The sequence below is a fragment of the Triturus cristatus genome, chromosome 5_1 (genome assembly GCF_964204655.1).
Source record: "Triturus cristatus chromosome 5_1, aTriCri1.1, whole genome shotgun sequence".
In the NCBI taxonomy this organism is placed as follows: Eukaryota; Metazoa; Chordata; class Amphibia; order Caudata; family Salamandridae; genus Triturus; species Triturus cristatus.
The window spans coordinates 282,180,723-282,199,428 of NC_140587.1; positions in this window are offsets into that span (position 1 = coordinate 282,180,723).

Below are 18,706 nucleotides of genomic sequence, written 5' to 3' on the forward strand. Positions count from 1 at the left end.
TGGGAAGCGAGTGGCGGCGATCAGGAGGAGGAGGGCGGCTCAGCGGTGGCTGGGTCGTCCACGGAGGCAGGAGGCAGGAGGTGGTGAGAGCAGCAAGGGATGGGAGCGACCTCGCCTGGGGACAGGCTCAATGGTCGCGATCAGCACATTCCCGCGGTCCCCTTAAGTAAGGAGCCGGGAGGGAGGGTCAGCTGGGTGGCGGGAGCGGGGCGGCGAATGGGCAGCAAGGGGGGCGTGTCCGCAGGGGGCAGCGGCGGGAAGCGAGTGGCGGCGATCGGGAGGAGGAGGGCGGCTCAGCGGTGGCTGGGTCGTCCACAGAGGCAGGAGGCAGGAGGTGGTGAGAGCAGCAAGGGATGGGAGCGACTTCGCCTGGTCTACATGCAGACTGTATGACAGTGTACATTGTGTCTGTTTGGGAGGTGCTGACTACTGCTGCAGCACAGTGTACATTTGGACTACATGACGGATGTGAGGTCGTACGCGTACATTTCCATTTCACAGTTTGCTGCTCTGTCAGATGTAGAAAGCATGTTTCTGTGCATGTGCAGAGCCAGTTGTGTCCTCTGTTCTGGAGTGTCAGCTTTGCGCATTGTACCACGTTGTCGTCAATGTGGGGGTGCTGTTCTTGCTATGTATGTGTCCTGCAGTGTGCCAAGGGGATGAGGGACATGAGCCAGGGTAATTGTGGGTGTGCAGTGTGCTACACCTCGTTGTACATGTGTGCCATTGTGCCCATCTCCCCCAGTCCCTGGTCTTTACTCACCCTGTTGATGTTGTGTCAGGTCCTCTCGAGCTGTGTCTGTACTCCCTACTCCTTGCACCGTCTCCACACTGATGACTGTGGCCTCGGTTTCCTCCAGCTACTCCTGTGGCGCAGGACTGCCACCTCCTGTCGCCGTTGCAGCCTTCCTGTTGGCAGCAGGTTTGTGCCTGGTTTAGGTTGTCACATCATGCCAGCGCCTCTTGGCCTCCTCGATTGGCCTCCTCGGCACTCCATTCCAGGTGGTCTACTTGTGGGTCAGTTGCTGGTAGTGTTCTGTCACCTCCGTGACGCTGATCTGGTTTTGCTGCGGATTGCACCCCGTCTTCCTCTCCCTCTTCTCCTCGGCCATCCTCAGTGTTCCTTGCTGGTGGTCTGTGGGGGTTGTGGGGTTCGCTTTGGCCTCCACGCTCGGTCAGAGTGCATCCATGTTGCTACGTGTTTTGGCTTGTTTCTGGTGTGTTGTTTCTGTGGTTTTTATGGTGCCTTTTCCCACCAGACGCGTGGGATTTGCAGGCCTGTGGCTGGTTCTCACTACTTTTTGTACCGCGATTGGCCTCATTGCATTATTTTTTGCGTTCGCGATCCGCATTTTTGCGGCGTGGCTTTGATTTTTGCACGGCCATTTGATGCTTTATCTGGTGACTATCGCATGCTACCGCCGCGTTGTGAATACTTGATTGGCACGGCGTAATTTTCCCGCGATAGGCTACGATGTTGAGTGTTGCGTTAAGCTACTCATGCGGTAGTTATCATACGATCTTGTCAATGTACCCCCAACCGCGTTAACAAACAGCTTCCATGCTTCTCAGATCAATAAAATGAGTGACAGTGGGATGATAATACTCTGTTATTTACACTGCTTGTACTTTTTTGAGCACCTAATATGACATTTTGTTTATCTCAAGGACAATGGAGAATCCAACTAATATTTTTGCTAAACTAAGTGACAAATTTCCTCTTCAAAATGTTTTACACGGTTTTCAGGAGAGCTAATTTTCGATGATTTAATGCGTATTTCCACCATATATACAGTTGAGATCGATACAATTACACAACTATTTCGTTAGTATTTTGCTTGGCAAAGTTAATCAGTTACTAAGAACCTCGAAGGGTCTCTTGGTTGAATTGTTTAGCATTTGTTTCATAATTTTTTCATTAACAAAATTGTAACTGCCAAATACAATGCTCTACAGTTTTGACTACATCAGACAACGTGTACATTTACTGTTATTTCCTATCTACATTCCTACAGCATACGGCATGACACAATGGGCCAGCCTACGTCAGCCACTGGCTAGTTTCACAATGAGTGTTGGCATTCTACTCTTTCTCAAGGAACCCATCCAGACAGAAGGTAGTTCCTTTCACTGCCAGGGACTACAATGACATGGTGTGCTTTTTGAGACCAACAACTGATTTTGCTTTTAGACAATATTACTTTGTTAACATTGTCAAGGACCCAGCAGCTCCTTCAACATCAAAGATTGAGAAAAGCCATGACAAAACAAGCATTGACAAAGCCAAAAACCTGGAATCCAAGCCAGACAGACCATTTTGGCTTTTTCAATGATTATTTTAACTATGTCTTATTTTGTCGCATGCACAAACAGCCCTGCTACCGCCAAGCCCATTTGCTCTGACAGTCTCAACCAGCTCACATTTACTGTGATTGTCATGTACTCAACTCACATGTACGTTGTGTTTGACAGCGCACTCACACTGTGTGTGTGACTTCGACCCCTGCGATATCTAAAGAGCTCTGTTAGAGAGAAGTGAGGCCCTTTTGCAGCTGACCCAACTCCTCTCAACTGGAGCTCTGTTGGCTATTCTTTACATACACAACTGTAGATGTCAGCTAAGCAGACATGTTCAGTTTGTATTTGTGTTTTAATCTGTTCATTCGAGGAACTGAAGCTCCTCCCATACACAGCTCCATATCAGATCCTTAGAATTGCTGTTGACAAATGACAGTGACAGCATCCACTGAAGGGAGCCAGGGATTGGAAGAATGACTACGACAGCTCCAGGCCTAGAGAGCAAGCATGGGCAACACCAATAAACCTTGCTGATGGGAGAGCTGTTGGCTTTGTCAATTTATTTTATCTATGTTGCACAGCAGCGCAGCATGGTCGAAAGTTTGAAAAAAGGTGTTGGCATTGACCACGAGTGGCAGTGATCTGTTTTCTTAGTATGGGATTATTATGTGCATTCACAAAAAACATTCAATAATCTTATGACCGAGCTGAAGCTCGCCATTTTGGACCTGCATGAAGACAGACCCAAAAAGGCCATGCAGAAGAGAAAGCACAGTAACATTTGCACCTTTGTAGCATCTTGACAGCCGTTGCCTTGACTTTTGGGCACTTTTTTTGTCTAGTGGACTAGGAGCAGGCAAGCCACGAAGAGGGAGAGAGTGGATGGTGGACAAGGCAAGTAACAGCACGGGAGAGGAGAACCAGACAAGCAACAACGCAGAAGGAGGATGGGGGGCAGGGAAAGCAACAATGCGGGGTGGGGGAAGGAGGGAGGAAGCAGGTACCAGTAAAAGGAAAAGAAGTAACTCAGAAAGCAGCGAGCGGTGGACAGACGTTGGGCAAGGGAAGCAATACTGCTCAAGCTTAAGGGCAAACAAACAAAGAGGAAGTGAAGCCGGCACTTTCTGGCAAAAGAGAAAAAGGGAAATTAGAGTGCTGGCGGAAGCCTCCAGTGGTGAGCAATAGCAGGTTCTATTTAACCCTGGACGGTGAATTCCGCTCAGCTTGTGGAGTTTGCGGAGTTTCCCGCACTCTGCGTCACGCAGAGCTCGCGGGGTTCCGAAAAACTCTGCTTCGCACAGCGGAGCAGAGTTTTTTCCCTTGCTCGCGTTCACCAGCATCAAGTTGGCGAGTGAGGAAAATCCACCTCCCAGTGAGGTTTTTCCTCGTTTGCGATCATAAACATCAAGTTGGCGAGCGCAAGCGTGAAAAAGAAACCTACCGGTGAGATTTCACAACGCCGGGGGGGGTCAGGATTCTCATTGCGAGTGGTCACGTATGCTCAAGACTGCTCGCGTTGACAAACTGCCCGTTCGCGTTGAGAAAGCTGCAGCTCGAGTAAAGGGTTAGTTCTAAGCCCCATAAGTAAAGAAAATGTCTCACAAGTGAAAGTGCATACGGTGTTTAAGGCGAGACCTAAAATATAGGGAGTGGGAGGGATGAGGTAAGCTATCAAAGGGGTCCCCAAAGCATATTTAAGGGCTTAAAACAAGCAACAGTGCCCCCAAAAGATGTGTTCCCTGTCTGAGGAGAAACAGCTTTCACCTTGCAGCATTTACCTTACAAGACCTGTACCACTCAGGGCCTCATTTACAAAAAAATGACACAGCATGGCGCCGCAAGCCATTTTGCTGCACTGAGCTGCGTCATTTTAAAAGCACTGGGACACATCGTATCAATAACAATACAGCGCAGCTGTGTGCTTTCTCATGCGCTGAAGCAGAATTGACTGCCATGCACCAGCACAGGCACCCTTGCATCATGTTGCAAGGGTGTCAGTGTTGGGGAGATGATTGGTTTTGTCCAAGAAGGTACACCTTCCTGCACAAAAGCAATAATTGATGGCATTTTCCTCTTTCTATGTGCAGCACGCATAGAAATAGGAAAAAACAAGGAGAAATAAAAGATATTCCTCCTTATCGCGCCAATCCTACGCCTCCCTTGGGGAAGCATAGGATTCTTATGCATTCCCAGCTTTACAAAACTTAGTAAACCTGGGAATGTGTCAGGTTCTAGGGATGTTGCGTGGGAACACTCACAGCAACACCCATGGAATGCCCCTTTGACGCAGAGTAATGCGTGAAAGGGGCCCATATTTACAAGGTCATGAAAAGCCATGCAGGGTGACTTTAAATGGCCTTGTAAATATGGGCAGGCACACTGCACCGCTGGTGCGTCTTAAAAGTAGTTAACCAACCAGGTAAGTATTTTGTTTTAATGACATACTTTTTCTGTTGTGTAAAAAAAAAAGTGATTTTAGGACTTCTAATGGATATAGGTGAAGTGTCAGGGAGGTGAGTGTTATATGAAGTCTTGGGGGATGGGTAGAGGTAAAGGGAGGTGAGGGTGGGTGACTTGAGGGTTTGGGGATGAGTAGAGGGAAAGGGAGGTAAGGGTGCCTTGAGGGCTCAGGGTTGGCTAGAGCGAAAGGGAGGGGAAGGTAACTTGTGAGCTCAGGGGTTGGTAGAGGTAAAGGGCGATGAGGGTGAATTGAGGGCTCAGGGATGGGTAGCGGTGAAGAGAGATGAGAATTACTCGAAGGCTCAGGGTTGGCTAAAGGTAAAGGCAGGTGAGAGTGACTTAAGGTTTTGAGGTGGTTGGAGGTAAAGGGAGGTGAGGGTGGCTTGCGGGCTGCGGGTGGGAAAAGGTACGGGCAGGTGAGAGTAACTGGGATGCTCAGTGTGGGTATATATAAAGGTTCAGGAGTGGGTACACAAAATAAAAACAAGGAGACAAGTGAAGCCCACACCAATAAAAAGGAAGAAAAAAAGAGTGAAGATGAAACTAACCAATGGTAAGTAATAGGCGGGCTAAAAGTCCCTTTTTTTAAAATAGTAGATCATAGCAAGTCACAGCACATACACGCTGTCTCAGGCTAGACCTACAAACGTCCTCCAGGAAATTGAGCACCAAGAAATTGCCTGATACCTAGCATGGCCACTTCAGCCACCTATTGTACATTATTTTCTATCAGTCTCATTAGGACTTTTTACCAAGTCCACACAGGCCATGTCAATCACTAATGACACATCTATGCAAATTCCATCTTAAAGGCTGTACTTTGTGTTGCTTGAAGCTAACAAAATAACGATAGATGTTTGTCCATTTTATTTTCAAATCATATGACAGAAAGTTGTTATTGTATTGTGAGTAATTACTTCTTCTTTGTAAAAATTCAATGTTTGCCATTTGAACTCCTGTGTTTAAGCTCCGATGTGGTCAGAAGCCTGCTGAACAGGCTGCTACTCCTGTATACACACTTTAAAATTACATGTACTTCTCTTTCAGTGCAGCCGATGTAATTGCAGGCATGCGCTGTCATTGGCAGGTATCCTTCCTCCGGTTGAGGCAAGAGGTATACTTTGCAAAGAGTCAAGGCATCCCTTATAAGTGGACAGGGGCTTGCTTTAGCAATCTGAAGGTGCTCTCTTAGGGGGTAGTGTGCTTGAGCAGCCGTAGGGTTATCAGAGAGGAGTGTTAGATATCTGTAATACATACACAGTCAATAAAGGGTACACACTACTCAATAAGGAGATCCACACTAATTTATTAAAAAAAACATGTATCTTTATATATATTTACAGTGGTTCTGTTGGGAGACGAATAATTCCTTTGATGAATAATTACGTCTGCCTGTTTTTACTCGATCGAGGATCACGCTGATTCCACAACGAATCTCAAGCTAAATCATTCTTGCATCTTCCTGAATTCCTTCAGGCCACCAATAGCCCCGACCTAAAGAGGCCACTCCGAGGGAACTCAACCCTCTTGTTGGGCTGTCTACAACACCTTTAGCCTTGAAGAAGACCAGCTTTGACACCAATCAATCAGGCCGTTGTCAGGGTCGAAACGTCGGCGTTAACTGTTGGCTCAGCTACAATAAGTCTCATGGTTGTGAATAAAGAGCACTTTCGCCATCTACCGGAGACATTAATTAATGTTGTTCTGACCATTTTCCATTTGTAAATCCATCTTGATCAATTGTAAATACTTTACTCCTGCACCTGTATTTAATACGTTCACATCACCACAGTCACTGAGCACTTTACCTCACTGTAATCTATGTCACTATTTCCATACATTTATTTCTTGACAGCCCTGTAAATGTATACTCTGATTGCCTAATTCAGTAAGAAGTAAAATTGCTATGCCAAGAAGTGCATCCTTATTTGTTTTGTGTTTCCATGAGTATCACAATTGAATGATATCATTTGAATTATACATATCTTTTTAAAGGAATTATTCGTTTCCCAACAGAACCACTGTAGCTTTTCTGATAAATACCCAGGTTCTGAGGGACACAGGGTTACCCCATTGTATTTGTACATTTCTATATATTTAGGCACCAGAATCAATATGATCAGGTAAGTACGTTTCGAGATAGAAATATTTGCAGTTTTCAAAAGTTGACACTTAGTGCAGTTTTCAGAGGGGCAACATTATCCTATGGAGGAAAAACAAAATACTGCATACAAGTTCTTCACAGCCACTTACAAGACCAATCTCCTGGACTTACGGTGAGTATAGGGCAAGGTCCAAAGCAGCTCCAATACGTCACCTCGAGTGGCACTGGTACGACCAGAGGCAGCGGTGCAATACATTATCGGGTGCCCTGTTGAAGTCAATTGGGATCGTTCTAGTCAGAAAGTGGCTGCAGGTTTGGACTGTGGGGGCCAGTCCGTCTGAACCAACAAGGGGGCTCAGGTCTCATGATACACATGGACGTGGGGACACCTTTGTTCCTCCTCTCCTCGGGCCAGGGCTCCCTGGTGCAGAGGTGCTCTGAGGCATTGGGTTTTCGTCACTGGAGACAATTGTGGTAGAGGGGGCCTGCACAAAGAGGCTACAGGTGGTGTCTGTTAGTCCATTGTGGGAAAATCCAAGGTAGGTTTTGCCTCTAGAGAGTCGGGGGACCACGCTGGCACTGTTGGCCCACTTCAACTTGGGCTAGGGGCACGGGTGCAGTGGTGCTTTCCAGTGTTGGGTTTGCGGCGGTGCGGAGTCCTTACAGTTCTTTTGGAGTGCCTGCAGGATGCAGGGAAGCAGCTCCGTTACTCCACAGGAGTTCCTAAGTCTTAGTTGAAGGCAGGCAGTCCTCCCAGACTTTTGGAGGAATATCAGATGCAGGACGAGACGACTTTAGTGCACAGGCCGGTAGGGTTGGTGCCAAGTCAGTTGCTTCTCCACAGTCATTGTTTTTCGATGCACTTTGGTGTCCTTCTTCTTTATAGGTCTGCAGGAATCTAATTTCCTGGTGCCATAGGCTTTCCCTAAACACGACATTTTGGGAAGTTAGGGAAGTGTAGGGTAGTAGCCAATGAGCTACTTACCCCTGGGGTCACTATGCCACTTATATGACCACTTCCTGTGGGAAGAGGCCATAACCCTGTCCCAGAGTTCCTAAGTCTGCCATCATAAAGATAGCAGACTCTGTAATTTCATGTCCATATCAGGTCCCGTAGGGGTGGAACTAGCCTGAAGGTGAATACGCCTCTCTGGCTACTAATTTTCCCACCTGCCCAGGTGCCAAATAGGCCCTGGTCAGGGGGAGGGTGTGGCCCTCTGAGGTAAGCCAGATTTGAATACCAAAGGCGGCAGCCTCTTTGAAGTCCCCTGCCTTGGAATGCAAATTTACAGATCATCCTGCTGGAAGGGAGTGTAAACACCCTCTAATGGAGCAGACTTTGTTTCTTACCTCCTGAGAACGTTGGCCATCACTATTGGGGGTCTGAACCTCGTCTGTGGTGGCAGGCTGGTCAGTACCAGTCATCCAGCACACTAGTAATATGTTGGTTTTCAGTGGGCACTGCAAGGGTGCACTCTTGGTGCATGTATTAATAAGTTAATCAATGGAATAAGTGTGGGCTTATTAATACAAGATGTTTGATATCAAACATCTTTGGCTTCAGTAAAGCCATCATGTAGCTGGGAAACTCGTTTTCACCAGTGTCCAACACATGTTATTAATATGGCTTCCCTGGTCACTTGCACTGGTAGTAATAGAACTGGCCAGCTCAGGGGCCTATCTGCTCATGCAGATATGTCCACACATGCAGTATAGTGCACCCTGGCTTAGGGCTCTAAGGCCTGCTGTAGAGGTGACTTAAATATACTGTATGCAGTGTCTGTAGGCATGACACATAGGGCTGTGTGCCATGTTGTGCTTTCACTTTTGTCTGAACTAAGACACGCAACCTGCAATAGCAGTGTGTGTGATTTAATTAAGGGGTCCCTTAGGGTGGCATAATATATGCTGCAGCACTTAGGGACCCTCTTTGGTACCCATGCCCTAGGTACCTGGGGTACCAAAGGTATTGCCAATTGGGGGAACAATTGTACAGTATTGCAAAAGGGATCTGGCACTAGGGAACTGAATAGCAGGAACCCGGTGCACTTCCAGTCAAAACTGCATCAAATACCAGGCAAAAAGTGAAGGTAACCATGTCAAAAAGGGGCACTTTCCTCCACTAATAAATCTTTTCATCCATTTTATTTTTATACCATGTGATTGGGAATTGTGTGTTGTACTGTCGTAAATTCTATCTGCTGCATTAGAAATTGCCAGGTGTTTACCATTTGAATGCCTAGGGCTTGATCTCTGTTGGGGTTTGAAGCCTGCTGAACAGACTTCAGGCCTGGTGTGCTCTGCTTCAAATGACATCTCCTTCACATTAATTACAATTTCTATCCCAAGACGGTTTAAACATTGGAATGTGTTTAGAGGTTAACATGTAAGATAGCTCTAAATGTACAGCCTATCAGACCATAGATCTATTGACTGTGAGGTGTTCGGTGAAAATAACATTTCATTTTCACATTCCTAGAAATCTTTGTGATCTAGTAGGTCTCTGGGTAAACTGTTAAATTACATCAGCATACCTTTGTTTGTCAAAAACCTAATTAAAACCCTACAGTCACAATTTTTACATGGTGGGGTGAATTATTTCATTTTCACAGTCTGGATGCAGTTTTGGCCGAAGAGTGCAAGTCAGCAAATTTATTTTAAATATGTAGGCTCTTTTTTGAGTTAGTGGAAATAAACATTAAACTATTACATATATTTTGTGGCTAAGGCCTGGATTTAAAATATAACTAAATATCTTGGGCAAGAAGCTAAATCCTATTACCCATTATTATATTGAAGTGAAACCTTTAGGGCCTGTGTGGCATACTGTCAGCAGTATGGTGATGGGTGAATGAATAAACAAGGAGGGATTCTGAAGGATACAGTTGACCAGAGGCAAGCGATGGATGGGGCAACTTTACTAGAATATCCCATTGTTTCTTCTACTGCAGTGTGGCACTTTACCCACAAAGATGATCAATTTTCACATTGGTGATGAGGATGGGATTCAACCCCACATGTGCAAAGCACAATGGGTTATGTGACAGCCTTTAGGAAATTAGGTGCCACTAACACATTTGGTGCTGGCATTATTTACACAGTCCACAATCTATCTCTATCTCAGATCGTGCTCAACATTTTACCAGGGAGCAGCAGGAGATGAGAGGTCTTCCAGCTGTAAGGAAGTGGAATCCCTATTACTCATGCAATCAAGCTCGTCCACATTCCACATCTGCTGAGTAAATTAGGGATAGAACAATCCATATGATCAATGTACCTAAGCTACCCCAGGGGTCAAACGATGCTACAGATTAATTGACCAACAAGGTTATTCACTGGTTCAGGTCCAAACATAACTGTTGTTCTATTTTTTGTTTATCACAAACTTTATTTGGATTCCGTATTCAATACATTACACAGGTTTACCACTGCATAGAATAACATACATGGCCGTGCTACGTTTCATCAATTACTTAATTCACATAGAATGGCCAAGTGTAGGTCAGCAATAGTCATATTCACATAATAGAGTGCGACAATTTGTGGTTTACAACTTACAATGTTAATTGTATTATACATCCAATAGCTTGGTACACTTCAAACACCTTCCCACCCCCCCCCCTGCTGACGGCAGATAGCATTTAGTTGTGAAATACAATGAAGCCTTGCTATAACCTCATTTCATGCTAAGATTTGATGGACGTAATCACATACATTAAAACTATATAACATTGGAAAGTACACGGGGTATGTCCGCACACACGCATCTTTGCTTAATACCCCTGCTCCATTATGTCTGGCTGTAGAACCAGAGACAGGGCCCCACAGATGTTGTTCATATCCCAAGCTAGTTAGGGGCTATAGAGGGTCTGGATCAGGCATTACGGGGTCTAAAGCTCTAAAGGTCTCTAGTAGGGAGTCCCATTCCATGGCTATTGGCAATTTTGACAACCCTCTAAATTCCTCTTCGTGAAGCGCTCCACTCTCCACCATACTCCAACATGCCACATCTTCCCTCAAAGTTAATACATCGGGGGATGCCGATTTCCAAATTCTGGTTATCAGGCATTTTGCCAGAAGAAGTGCCAAGTCTGCAAATCTAGCCTGTACTTTGTAGCATTTTGGGGGTGTGTATAGCTCCATCAGACAGCTTTCAGCTGTGTTCATGTTAGTCCCTCCCGTAATTTCCTCCAATGTTGCATTGATCTGTGCCCAATAGAAGGAAAGGGTCAAGCAGGTCCACAACATGTGCAGCAGGCCTGCATTCTGCTCAGGGGGTCTAGAGCATGCTGCCGAAACATTCGGAAATTGAGTGTGTAGTCTGTGTGGAGTAAGATAGGCACAGTGTAGAATCGTGTGTTGTATAAGTTTGAATCTGGAATTGTATGAGATTTGGGGGGGACAATTCAAGAAGAGTATTCCATTCTCTGCCACGCAATTCCTTGCCCAGGTCCTGGTCACACTGGCAAGCAACTGTGTCAAGGGTAGTGCCAATTTTGGGGAGAGGAGTTGGCCTAACGGCTAGGGCGGTCGACCTTAACCCTGGGGAACCGGGTCTAGTCTCGGCAATGATGCTGAACATCCTGTAATTCTGGGTAAATCACTTAGTCTCCCTGTGCCTAACAAAAATGAATGTGTCCTCATATAATGCAACTGGTGCTATATAAAGTGCTCTGATACCCGATTCGGGTCAAGTTCGCGCTATATAAAACTCTGTAAAAATAAATTAATTATATATATATTCAAAGACCTCGATATCACCAACAAGACCTCGATATAACCACCGTATTAAGTGTCTGCCGTTGCTCATTAGGTTTGAAGAATGCACTAATTTGTGCGTTCTGGGTTCCCTGCCCTCTGTTGCCCAGTGTAGTTTGCCATATGTGTGATTTTCGAATGTGTGAGAAACAGTGAGTCTGGCAATCCCTGCTCGTTCACAAAGTCTGCATGTATCAATAACATGCCAGCCCCAAACAGAGGTCCCACCGTATTCACACCTGCCTGCATCCATGGACATAGTCTATGCTGAGTCAATGCTCCTGCTGGGGTAAGGAGACCCAGCAGTGGTATATTTGGGACATAGGGAGTGGTTTGTGCAGTATATTTCAGGGGCGTTTTCCAATAGGCGAGAGCAACTTTAAGTAACAGTGGAGCTGACGGGGGTTCGCTCACCAGGGTACAGTAATTTGTGTAGTAGGCCCTGTGTGAGTGTTAGAGGAGTGTAGGGTTTTTCTTGCAGATTATGGCAGGATAACCAGTACAAAAGCCATTGTAATTGGCTTACCAGGCAATAAGTCTTGAAGTCTGGTGCCCCCATACCTCCACTATTTGATGGTAGCTGTAATTTTGCTAAATGTATACCCCTACGGCCGTTGTCCCAGATTAAGTCTGTCAAGGGTGTGTTTAACATTTTAAAATATTGCACCAGGACAACTACTGGCAAATTAGTGAAATACTATAGCACGCGCCGGAGCATTATAATTTTGGATATAGCGATGCGCCCAGCGACGGAGAGGGGCACTGATGTCTGGGAAGAAACCTGGGGCGTAGTGAGGATATCGCTCTTTGTAGATTTCCATCTAACAGATCTTGTGTCTTCCTGTATACTTGTATCCCTAGGTATTTAAAAGTGTTGGGTACAACCTTAATGAACTTATCTCCAAATGTAATGGATGGGGCCAGGAGATTCTCTCCAAAGAGAAATGCTTGGGATTTATCCACATTTACTGCCAGGCCAGAAATGTGTTCAAATAACCAGAAGGTTTGGGCTGCTGTGTGTAAACTGTCCTAAAGGCTTTTGGCAAATAGAATTATATCATCAACGTAGAGTGGCAGTACAGGGACTGTTGGGCCAATGGGGATACCCCAGTCCTGGGCGTTCAAGCGCAGCCTTTGCACTAAAGGTTCCAATACTAACACGAGCAGCTAGTGGGGATAGTGGGAGCTTTCTGTGGGAGAACTGCCTCACCTCACCCGGCTGACTGCTCGGAGATGGAGGCACCGCTCTGTTCAAATGTGGAGGCAAACAGACAAGTTGCACATTGATACTTGTCCTGTTCATGCTCTTCTCACATACCTTTAAACATTTTAACAAACCTAGTATCAATGTGCAACTTGTCTGTTTGCCTCCACATTTGAACAGAGCGGTGCCTCCATCTCCGAGCAGTCAGCCGGGTGAGGTGAGGCAGTTCTCCCACAGAAAGCTGGGTGAGTTTTCAACATGGTTTATATAACAGTGTGTTGGCAAACATCGATTTGAGTTTTGGTCAAAATTGGCAGTGTAGAGTAGACACTGCTGAATAGCGGCTAGTAAGCGCTGTGTTTTTCTGTGTGTTGCTATTTTGTGACATTCGATTCTTTTGATTCTCTATAGGAAAGAAGACATCTCTCTTACGTCAAAGGACGAGCTTATATGTATGGTAGGGTGGCTATTGCCACTGTCTAATCTGACGTCCATACGTTTATATTTTTTGTGTCACACATTGCACCAATATATGCATTTTTTCCTGCAGTAGCATCTTTTCTATATCTATCATGTTACTGGTCCTGAAGAAAGCCGGGTCAAGTGACCATCTCGGCTGAAACATGTCGACCATTTTATAATCAAGCCAGGAAATAGTCTATCTTTGTTTAAGACTATGGTTTTTTAGATATGAAACTTAGGTAATCCCTAATAAACATATTTTTTGCCTGAGTATTCATTTTTAAACCCACATTCACACTAGAGCACTGCACTATACTCTTCAGGTTTTGAGTATAACCCCTGGCAGGAGTACTCTTCTTCTAGTAATAATCGGGCTTAGCACTTAGCAGTACCTTTTGGCCTGCGATTGTGAACTCAGACCTCTATTCCTTAGAGTTTCAGATGACGATGCTCCGCCAGTAAGGGTGGGCTGATGAACTCTTAACTCCTGCCCGGCGTTATCCTGATCTCTTTAGGGATTTTTCTGTACTTTTCTGTATTCTTCTACACAGCAGTCAGTAGCTTGCTAGTCCCTTCCTAATAGACTTTGCACCTTCTGTTAGTTTTTGCGTATCGATCTGAGGGCATTGGAGGTGTAGAAGTCTTTAAACTTAATGTCCCTCTTGACCCTTTCTTAAATTGTATTTTTTGGCTATAATCTACAAAAACTTTTATTGTGGTTGTCTTCACTCCAAGCTGGTTTCAGTCTAAAAACCAGCACCTCGGACTGGCTCTCCTTTATTGGAAATACGCTTTGCTAATGAAGTAAAGGTTATATGTGGCTTTTGTTGACCTTAGGGCTGCGTTCGACCTCGTTCCCAGAGAGAACCTGTGGAGAGTGGGTGCTCTTGGGAACTTAACTGACCTTATAGCCAAGATGCACATAAAAAAACTATGCCCAAGTCTGAGGGCCTGTAGGGGGCAATTGAAGGAGCATTTCCCAAGTATGCATAGCATACGCCATGGATGCATCCTCGCTCCCATCTTATTTATCTACACTGTATATTAACGATGGGGGCAGACACTTCTGGATTGCCTGAATGATGCCCATGTTTTAAACAATAACATGAATACCTATTATTCTTTTTGCAGATGACTCCCTCCTAATTTCTAAGGCAACTATGTGTCTGCAGACCTTAATTAATAACTTTGTGGGGGTTTGCAATTCCAGACACCTGTAATTAAACACAGCAAAAAACAAATATATGGTGTTAGGACCTGGGCCTGTTACAAATTATGGAGTGAAAGCTTATAATGAATCTCTAGAGGGTGTCAGCTGTATTGACTGCCTAGGTGTTAAAATATCTGCTAAACTTAGGTGGGATTCTCAACTTTATAAACGTTCCCTTCTTATTCTGCACAGATCCCGGACCATTCTTCTGCTATATAAAGGAACTCTTTCTCATTCAGTGTCTTCAGCCTTGGAAGTTTACAGTGCGGAAACCCAAAGTGCTGCGCTTTCTGAGGCAGAGATATGGGGATTCGCTGGTACACAACAACTGGTCATTGCAGAAAACACCTTTGCAAGATCACTCCTTGCATGCCCGGGTAGTACTCCCTTAAGTCTGCCCTTTTTTGATTTGGGCATAAATCAAAAAGTTCAAATCTGGTAGCGCTGAAACCCTTGAAGTATTGTGTCCATCTTTGGCCTACGCCAATATTACAGGAATATAGGGATTCTCTCAAGGAATTAGCAGATATGTCCAATGCTTTGCAGATCCCTTGGCTTAAATATGTTCATAATTGGTTTCAGAGACTTGGCCATAAAGATTATGGGACAAACCCACTATCATATGCAAAGCTGATGCTGAGGGTTTAAAATCACATTATTGGGCTCATGTTCGTGAGCAAGATCTTGTTGCTGGGCCAAAGGGTGCTTAACCAATCAATTTTTGGAAATCTAAGAGTGTTCCATCTTTTGAGTCCTTTCTGGATAATGTTACACCGCTACTAGCTAAACATCTGTATGTGTGCTTTCAATATGGCTGTTTACCCCTGAGATCTTATACTAGCCGATGAAAGCACAACTCAGCTTCTAATCTGTGGGGTTGTTCCAGAGACCGGAGGATATTTAGTTTTTTTGCCCTGAATATCATGGCTGTCAACGTAAATGGATTTGTCTTGTATGTTAGAATCTTGGGACAACCCATTACCTTGTCGCTTACATAAACTTGAAAAGTGACACTTCAGCCGCAATTGTGTTTCTGGTTAGTCACTTTTTGGTAAATGTTTGGTGCAAACGAGAATCTATTTTGTCTGCTACAGCTACACGATAAAAGGATCTTTTCACTAAGACAGCTAAGTGCAGTAGGGTGGAGAGATGTATATTCCTGTGGCATTTTTGCTTCTTTGCACATACTTAGTTTTTACATATTGCATTTGTGGCTGAATCTTGGGGATCTTTGGACTATATAATGTTCTTATTTTGGATAGTCATTTAATGTTTCCATCATAACTAGATCTTTTAATTTAGATTATGTTAGGTCATCATCACCTCTCCTACTCCAAGTTATAACAATGATTCTGGCAAACTCACTTAGAGCTTGCAATGGTAGGTTCCAAGGGGACATACCGTCACAACCTACTTTTAATAGACCAGGTCAGGAGTCCCGGATAGACTACGTATTGATCAAACTTCAGGACTGGAAACTGGTCCTAGATTTTAAAATAGTCCCCAGGCTAGACAGCGACCACAACGCTCTAATTCTTTCATTAGCCGCTGACGGTTTATTTAATGCTGCTGCTCCAGGGAATAGATTATCTGCCCCAAGTCTTACCTTATCCAGCAATAGGCGAAGAATAAGGTGGGACAAACTGCTAGAGAAACCGAATTGCATAACGACCATCTATGAGCTAGTAGTATCAGCTCTTGAAAAAGTGGAAAGCCTCCTCCCCCAATTGCCCTCGTCGGATGGATGCCTCTCCCTCGGGGATACTCACCAGACCCTTTGCGATAACCTTGCTGAGGTATTGAACCCTGTGGTCCGGGACAGGAAATCGAGGAGAGAAAGAGCCTCATGGTTCAACGCCAGTTGCAGAGAAGCTAAGAAAGACCTTCTTCGGGCATTTAAAAACAAGGAGGCCCCCTCGGTAATTAGGGAAAAGAGGGTTGCTTACAAGCTCCTCCTTGAAAATGCCAAAATCGACTGGGACTGGGAGAACTGGGCGGAAATGACATCTGCACTTAAAACCAGAGACCCAAGGAAATTCTGGCAAATAGTCAAACATGGCTCAGCTGAGCCTGTTATGGCCATAGAAGGAAATATTGCGCCAGAAGTATGGGAGGAACATTTTTCTTAACTTTATAGTAGGGCTGGGCTGGACCAAATAGGAATCCAGGCCGGGACCCCAGCTGCCATAATCATTGATAATCCATCTGAGATGGAAGATTTCAACTTGGAGGAACTGGAAATGGCAATAACTCGCCTTTCCATTGGAAAAGCGCCAGGTCTTGACAAGCTCCCAGGTGACCTCTTCAAGCACGAGGTTGGAATTTGGGCACCCTACCTCTTGGTACTGTTCAATGCCACCATCCATGGGATGGCGGTCCCTCCAACTTGGCTCGGAGCGGAGATCGTCCCCATTTTCAAAAGGGGCTCACCTTTGCTCCCTGCCAATTACAGACCGATCAGTCTGATAGACGTCCCACAGAAGCTTTTGCGAGGCTTCTGTTGGACCGTCTCTTGGACTGGATCGAAGAGAGGGACATCCTGAGCCCCCTCCAGGCAGGGTTCCGTCAGAAGACCTCCACCATAGACCAGGTCTTTAGGCTGTCCCTTATATATTGGAAAACTATACAGCTGGAGGGTGGCAGTCTCTATACTGTATTTGTGGACTTAAGGGCAGCCTTTGACCTGGTTCCACGCGGTAAGCTCTGGGAAGTGCTGGCGAATGTTGGGGTCCCAGCTGATCTCTTGACAATGATCATCCGCCTCCACACTAACACCTATGCTCGTGTGAGGTGTGGTAGCCAGGGTGCTCTATCAAATAAGTTTCCCGTTGACAGAGGGGTAAGACAGGGGTGCGTACTCGCACCAACCCTGTTCTGCCTCTTTGTCAACGGGGTTATTGACCACCTCAATGGGGTCCAGAATTCGGATGTCCCAAAGCTGGCGGGAAGGAGGGTTCCGGCAATTATGTTTGCAGATGATACCCTCCTTCTCTCCAAGTCGCCGATGGGAATCCAGCGTGTGCTGGATGGTTTCGGGGACTTTTGCAGAGAGCACGGATTGGAGATAAACACCTTAAAGACAAAATTCATGGCCTTCAATCCACCACCCAGGTTTCACCGCATCCCACGTATAGGGAATAACACACTCGAACGAGTCAAGACCTTTGAATACCTTGGTGTTACCCTTAATGAGGAATTGGGGTGGGGTCCGCACCAGGAGAAAGTAAGGATGAAACTAGTGCAACATGTGGGTGGGATACTAAGGATGGTAGGGAAGAATAGGTCGACCCTCAAACCCATAGGCCCACCACTCCATATTTACAGGGTGCAAGCCAGAGGAGCTGTTATATATGGTAGTGAATTATGGGGTCATAAAGTCTTGGATAGTCTGACTAAAGAGGAGAATAGATTTCTCAGGTGTCTAGTAGCTCTTCCTCCTAGTACACCCCTAGTGCCTCTAAGACTCGACCTAGGCTTAGACCCCTGGGAGAAGAATTGGCACTTCGCCCTGTGATCTACTGGCGCAGATTGTGGGCGGTGCCCGAATTGATTCACTACAGACAGGCCCTGCAGGAAGTCCTTAGCTTTCCAAACTCGGGGAACATTGCTTGGCTTAAATTTGTAAGGAATAGTCTAGTGGGCCTAGGTCTAGATGCACTTTGGAATGATCCTCAGGATGCCTGTCTCAGGCTTCCCAAAAAAGTTTTAACCAAATTGTATTACAACTCCAAGGCTCCCACACTTCGACCTTCAAAATCTTTAGGGTCCTTAACGCACCAATTCCTTTACATGAATGTGAGAAGTTGGCCTGATGTATGATGTCACTAGTTCTAGTGTACACCTTATATCAGTCCAAATACCCTTATGGTGATTGGTTGTAAAGTCAACCTTATAGACCAGCTATCCTAGTGGTAGCATGGACAAGAGCAGTCTTAGGCTAAACTCTGAATGGCATGTGAAGCCAGCTGTGATACCATATATAATCCCTTGAATACCAAATGAAAGGACACCACAACAGATATATATATAAAATAAAGTGTATTTATTCTAAGCAAACCCTCAGCACTCTTTATGAGATTAGAGGTAAGTACAACACAGTCTTATTAATGCATACAGTACGTCACACAGGTAAGTAATACAGTTAGGCCCTAGGGGCCACGCAAACCATATACTAAGTAAGTGGTATAAGAACCACTGTCACGGAAATAGA